Here is a 6494-nt window from a genome sequence, read left to right as displayed (position 1 = left end):
TTAAAAAAAAAAAAAAATATATATATATATATATAAATCTCAAACTCGTATAATCTAAAATCTTAAGCTTATTATTTATTGTTGCTACGCTTTTATTGAGCCACGTTAATGTAGCATTTCAGTCCACTTCGGTATCGGCTAAATTTAAGTAAAAGTCTTTCTAAATATAAATGCTATAAATATACAAATGTAATCTTTAGGGCAATTATTCATTTGTTTTAACGTCGTTACTTTTAAATGAATTGCATGAGGTTGATTATACATTTAAGCAAAAGAGCAAGACTTAGATACAGTACTTAGGTGTTGTTTGTTAAGTTCCCATTTTAAGATTCTGCTATGTGGATTTTTTTTCATGAGATGAAACTTTTTTTTAGTTAAGTATCCACATGTCAAAATTTTAAGAGAGGAACCTAAGAAACTGTACCTAAAGTATTGTATCTAAGTTTTGTTCTAAGCAAAATAAATAAATAAATAAATATATACATATTTGTATGTATGTATGTATGAATGTATAATTTTTATTTAAATAAATTATTCAAATTATTCATTCTCTTAAAAGTGATTATCATGATATGTATAATCAAAACTCATATCAAACTTATACTCAATATGTATAATTTATTCTCTAAATTTTATTGTAGAGACAGAGAGACTACTTGTGAGGGGGAATTAAAAAAATACAATATGAAAAGGTATGAACCCAAAATAGGGTTTTAAAAATTACAATGATTCATCAATATAAAGTAGAGTTGTAAGAAAGAATAAAAAATCAAGAGAAAGAGAATAACCGCTTTTTCAAGAGCGAATGTGAGAGAGAATATTAAGAAATTTATAGAAAATAATATGAGAAGAAAAAAAGTAATCAAAACTCATATCAAACTTATACTCAATATGTATAATTTATTCTCTAAATTTTATTGTAGAGATAGAGAGACTACTTGTGATGGGGAATTAAAAAATACAATATGAAAAGGTATGAACCCAAAATAGGGTTTTAAAAATTACAATGATTCATCAATATAAAGTAGAGTTGTAAGAAAGAATAAAAAATCAAGAGAAAGAGAATAACCGCTTTTTCAAGAGCGAATGTGAGAGAGAATATTAAGAAATTTATAGAAAATAATATGAGAAGAAAAAAAGTAATCAAAACTCATATCAAACTTATACTCAATATGTATAATTTATTCTCTAAATTTTATTGTAGAGATANACTAGTAGGGCTACAAGACTTTTGATTAGAAGGTACCTTTTCTGTTAATGCCTAAATAAATTAATTGTGTATAATTACTGTAAAACAAAATTTGAGAATCAATGGTATATAATATGACAGTGCATGTAACTATAGAAACAAATGAAAAGGAATTGAATATAAAGAAACTAGAGACAGTTTATAAGCATGTTAATTAAGACAATTTGAATTACATTTATAGCATTAGCACCAATAGGCTATAAATACTACGAAAATATGGCATCATCAACTTATTCTAATTATTCTAACACAAATAATCCCATGTATATACTTGCCGGGTTAACAAAGGACAGGATTATTTTCAAACAAAAAACTGTATAAATTTTACCAAAAAAACAATAACTCTTCTAATTGAATCTGATTTGTATTTTGGCTGTTTATCAGGGTGGAAGAGACCAAAATGTCGCTCAGTTTCCTCAGGGCCTTTTTTGTTTTCATCAAACATAGCAAACAAATAAGTTTGTATAGCTTGTCCAGGCCTCTTTGGAGTCCCACTGTTCACATGATTGATCAATTCTGGTAGTAAGTGGCAGCATTATCAATTGTTGCAGCAGCATGACCCTCAGATGGCCAACCACTCTCTGATACAACAACCTTCACATTGGAACCACCTGATTTTCAAGGGCAGAATAGAGAGCATCCAAGATTGCATCAAAGAGATTTTGGTATCATACTCACCATCTTGTACCACAACCCCTGGTGATCTTAGTAAGGCATAGTCTAAACTGATGCTTTGTGGCTTATCAATGTAGCTAAAGTATGGGTACACATTGGCAAGAAGTGGTGCCCCATTGTTTGCTAGGAAGGAAATGACTGAGGCCATGTATGAACTTGCACTGTCACTGAATGAGCTCGCTGATGGGGGTATGCATTGCCCAACAGTGACATATCTATTGATGTTGAAACCTTAATTTGGTCTTGTAAATTGGCTGAGACAATTGCATTGTGAATGTTCTGCATGGCTGGTACAACATATTTGGCCCTTCCATCATTACGCTATATTTCATTCCCAACAGCAATGTACCTATATGTGACATCTGGGTATTTCAGTACATTTTGCCGGACCCAATCATTTGCAGTTGCAGCATCAGAAAGGGCTTGAAGTTTATCATTAGTGACATCCAAGATCAGTTCTATGTTGGATCCTCTAAGGCCTCCAAGATTGCTGGATTTGGGCCATAAATTCGCATTTTTCCAATACCATTTGTTCGAAAAAGATTTATAACTTCCTGTTCAGGTGGTAAATTGTCTCCAATCTGTCCATAGCAAACACCTATAGGTTGTGCTCCTGCATCAAATTGAACCAAGATTTTTTAGTTTTCAACAACAGTTCATATTTTCAGTTTTCAAAGACAAGATAAAATTCATATAATTTACACTGCTAGAATTTTGGTTAAAATCTAATAAAGTTTGGAAAGCTTAAAGTTAAATAGTAAGGCTAGGTGCCCAAATTTTGGCAAGTTAAAGAACTTATTGCAGTTTCTTATTCTCACCTACTCAAAATTCAAGAGGGTAGTTTCTTTTTACAATAATGTTTACCTAATTAATATACTGATTTTTCCTAAGAACAGGCCAAATGTAATATATGTTGGGTACAGTCCAAATGTAATATATGTTGGGTACGTGAATATGGATAATTGTGCATTTATTATTATTAAAACTTGAGTTGTCTTGATATATATTATTATTAATCTCATACTAATCCGACATGTTTACAAAAGCAACTCCATGAACCTATTAAAATACTTAAAACAGATAAAACAAATTCTAATTAAAGACCAACACCGGTTTGACCTAAACCCTACCACGTTACTAAATGGGTAAGGTACGAGTGAAAGGTTTTTCAAATTACACCATAAAACCAACTTACGTAGTTTATACTTTATATTTTAATAATATTAATATATGTATTTTTAAATATGTTAGCTTGATTTATATTTTTTATAGTTTGATACTTAGTTTTGATAAAATTAGAATATTATGTTCAATTGTGTGTGAATTGTAATCATTTATTGAATAATAAGCTTTGATAATTAAATGAAAGATTTATTTCTATTTTGGTAGATGAAACTAGAAGAATTAATGCTAAGTTAAAATTTTGGCAAGACACACTAGAATCTAAAGACTTTTGATTATGTAGGACTCAAGGATATGACATGTAGCTTTAGCAAAAGTAAAAAAAAAAAAAAAAAAAATGTAGTGGTAAGACACAATGGCCAAGAAATACTAAAGAGAGAAAGCTTTTGATATCTTGAATTAATAATTCATAAAGATTGAGAAATTGAAAAGAGTGTAAATCGTGGGATAAGAGTAAGGTGGATGGAGTGCAACATCATATAAGAGGCCTTATGTGATCCTAGAATACATATTAAGGTTGAAGAGAAAATTTTCTAAAACTTTCATAAGACTTACTATGCATATTAAGAAGCAACATATTCATAAATGAGCAAAGCTTAAATGAAAATGCATGGAAATATACTACTAATTAAGGGTCCGTTTGGATAGAACTTATTTTGCTGAAACTGAAAACTGAAAATACTGTAATAAAATAATTTTTAAATGTGTAAATAGTACCGTGAGACCTATTTTTAATGAAAAAGTTGCTGAGAAGTAGAATTTGTGGGTCTGTGAACAGTGCACAGGTGCACTGTTTACTGTGGAAAAGTCAACAAATGCGGGCTAAAAAAAAAAAAAAGGGAAAACGCGGAACCAAAACGTGGACGTGATAAGTTGGATCCAAACACATACTAAATTTGAGGATCTTCCTTTAAAAAATGACATGTCAATTAAAGAAGTAGCAGAGTATGATTTGGATATAATAAAAAGCCCAAAAAAAATGTATATGACCGACCTTAATTAATATGTTGAGGATTCATAATTGACTCTAAAAATTTGGAGCTAAGATTTGAATGTTGATATATTAAGCTTGACAAACTAGTGTCAACTTGGTGACTTAACCCAATCCAATCCATACAGGTTGCATTGGGTTGGGTTAAAAATTTCTCAATTCAAAGAGACCATTTTAGATTGAAAAATACCTTAAACCCAACCAAATATGTTCCATGCATACTCCTAATTTTTAGCTACATGAAATGATGATAAATGTGTACGTACGTTGATAAAAACAAATAAATAAGGCCAATAAACATACTATTTTTTCTGGGAGGACATGAACAACCCAAGAAGCATGAATGTAGCAAGTATAAAAAATTTATTATTCATCTCAAAGAAATAAGCCATTGAGGATAGGAAGCAAAAACTACAATAAATTTTCTTGCCCTTTGGATATCTCTGCCTTGTGAACTCCGACTTATACCACTATATATTGGGAAAGGGAAAGAGGGTCAACCGGTCAAGTACTCCCCATGTGCATGCATTGGAATAATTCTAAGTTAGAATTATGAAGTTCAGAAAGTCATATAATCTTTATATGAGTTATAATCGATCTATTGCCCAGTAGTTACATAATTCTAGGAGGTGGGAAAGGAAGAATAATGACGAGACTCAGGAAATACTTTGACATTTGAATATTATATGTTATATTTATTCTGTAATTTAGGAGTAATTAAAAACATCGATAGACATATTTGTATGTATAAAAAGAATCAATGATTCTACTAAATTGTGTGTGATAAATTCGACCAAACCTTAATCTCAATTATTGGGGTCTAGTATGCAATAAATAATTATATATATATATATATTAGAAAGTTTCGACCTCTGCTTATGATAATAGTTCTTTAACATCAGACCAAGACACTAATTGGTTTTTGGTATAGACGGAGATTGAACTACAAATTTCTTATTCAACTATCGAAGACTTTATTAATTGAGTTAACTGGAACCCACAAATAATCTTATATAATACTAGACAACTTGTTAGAATCACCGTAACAATTTTGATGCGTGATTTTTGCTATGTATATATATCTTCTTTTGAAGATTGGTGTTAATAAAGTCAGGGTTTGAGCTTTGTATACACTATGAATTAATTGATGTTTTAATCTAATAATAATGAGTAATTATTATAAAGTAGATGTTATAGGTGAAAATTCAAAATTCTATCCTATTTTCAAAAAAAAAAAAAAAAACCTATGACATAGTTGTAATGTTCCTGTTAAACTTACAAATAAAAAACATCCTCTCATGACCATTGGTAATAAACATTTTATCTATGCGGTTAACAAAAGGTTAAATTTCTATTAAGCAATTTTTTTTTTTTAAATGTTGATTTTTACTCCTGTTAATTTAGCAGGAATTCTAAGGATATAAATTAAAGTCTTATTACTAATAGCTAATGAGAAACATATATTGTTAAATTTTGATAATTTAGGAAAAAATTACACCATTTTCTAGGAAAAAGTGAAACCAACCCAATTACTTTCGTTTTTTTTAAAGAAGGGTTCATTCAATATTACCATATAGCTGTCTAGCTAGCTGAGCATTGTTTTCCTTTTTAATTAATACATTTTGTGAGCTCGCCAATAGAAGGTGAGGTAAATGCATCGTCTCGTGTTTTTGCAGGAATATAAGCATTAAAGTCAGGTAAACTCCCAAAATAATTCTAGTAGGTCAACTGACAAGACTGACCTGGTCATCAGAACAAGCAAACCCAACTACACGTTGTTGTAATGGAATCGTTTTTGTTTGTTTTGTTTGGTTTATTTATTTTTTTTTAAAAATATAATAGATTTAAACCTATTAGGTTATTAGCTTCATTCCAATTTTTGGTGTAAGTGAATTTTAAACTTAAATACTTTATTCAAAAATAAAAAAAACTTAATTAATTGTAATTGAGCTAATAGAAGGTTGGAAATCAACTATATATATATATATATAGAGATTTTAAAGAAGATCATTAAAAATTTTAAATTACTTCAATTTACACCATCAATGAGTCAAAAAATTAACATAATTTCTAAAAAAATAAATTAACATAATAAATTGTGACTAAAACCTCTCTAAACCACAAAAATTATTCCATTTGAAATATAGATATACTACATAAGAATCATAGATTTATGTAACAATTCATTTAGTTATTTTCACTAAAAACATTTACAATAATATATTATATACCTCATCTTCAATTATATTATATATTATAATAAAAGTTGTGTCATACAAATTGATGCCCTCTCATTTTTTATTATTATTATTTGATTTTTTTCCTTTATATTATGTAGCACACTCTAATTATATAAAATAATTAATATATTTGCTTTAAGTGAAACACTGTTGCCTA

The 6494-nt window shown here is 29.0% G+C and overlaps 1 pseudogene; it reads right to left on the bottom strand.

Annotated features, from left to right (window-relative positions):
* Positions 1 to 1437: 1437 nt before the first annotated feature.
* Positions 1438 to 5755, bottom strand: LOC112015584 (glucan endo-1,3-beta-glucosidase-like; annotated as a pseudogene).
* Between the last annotated feature and the right edge of the window lie 739 nt (positions 5756 to 6494).

This window comes from Quercus suber, unplaced genomic scaffold, assembly GCF_002906115.3.
Source record: "Quercus suber isolate HL8 unplaced genomic scaffold, Cork oak 2.0 scaffold_1093, whole genome shotgun sequence".
In the NCBI taxonomy this organism is placed as follows: Eukaryota; Viridiplantae; Streptophyta; class Magnoliopsida; order Fagales; family Fagaceae; genus Quercus; species Quercus suber.
This window is presented reverse-complemented; position numbering and strand designations above follow the sequence as displayed.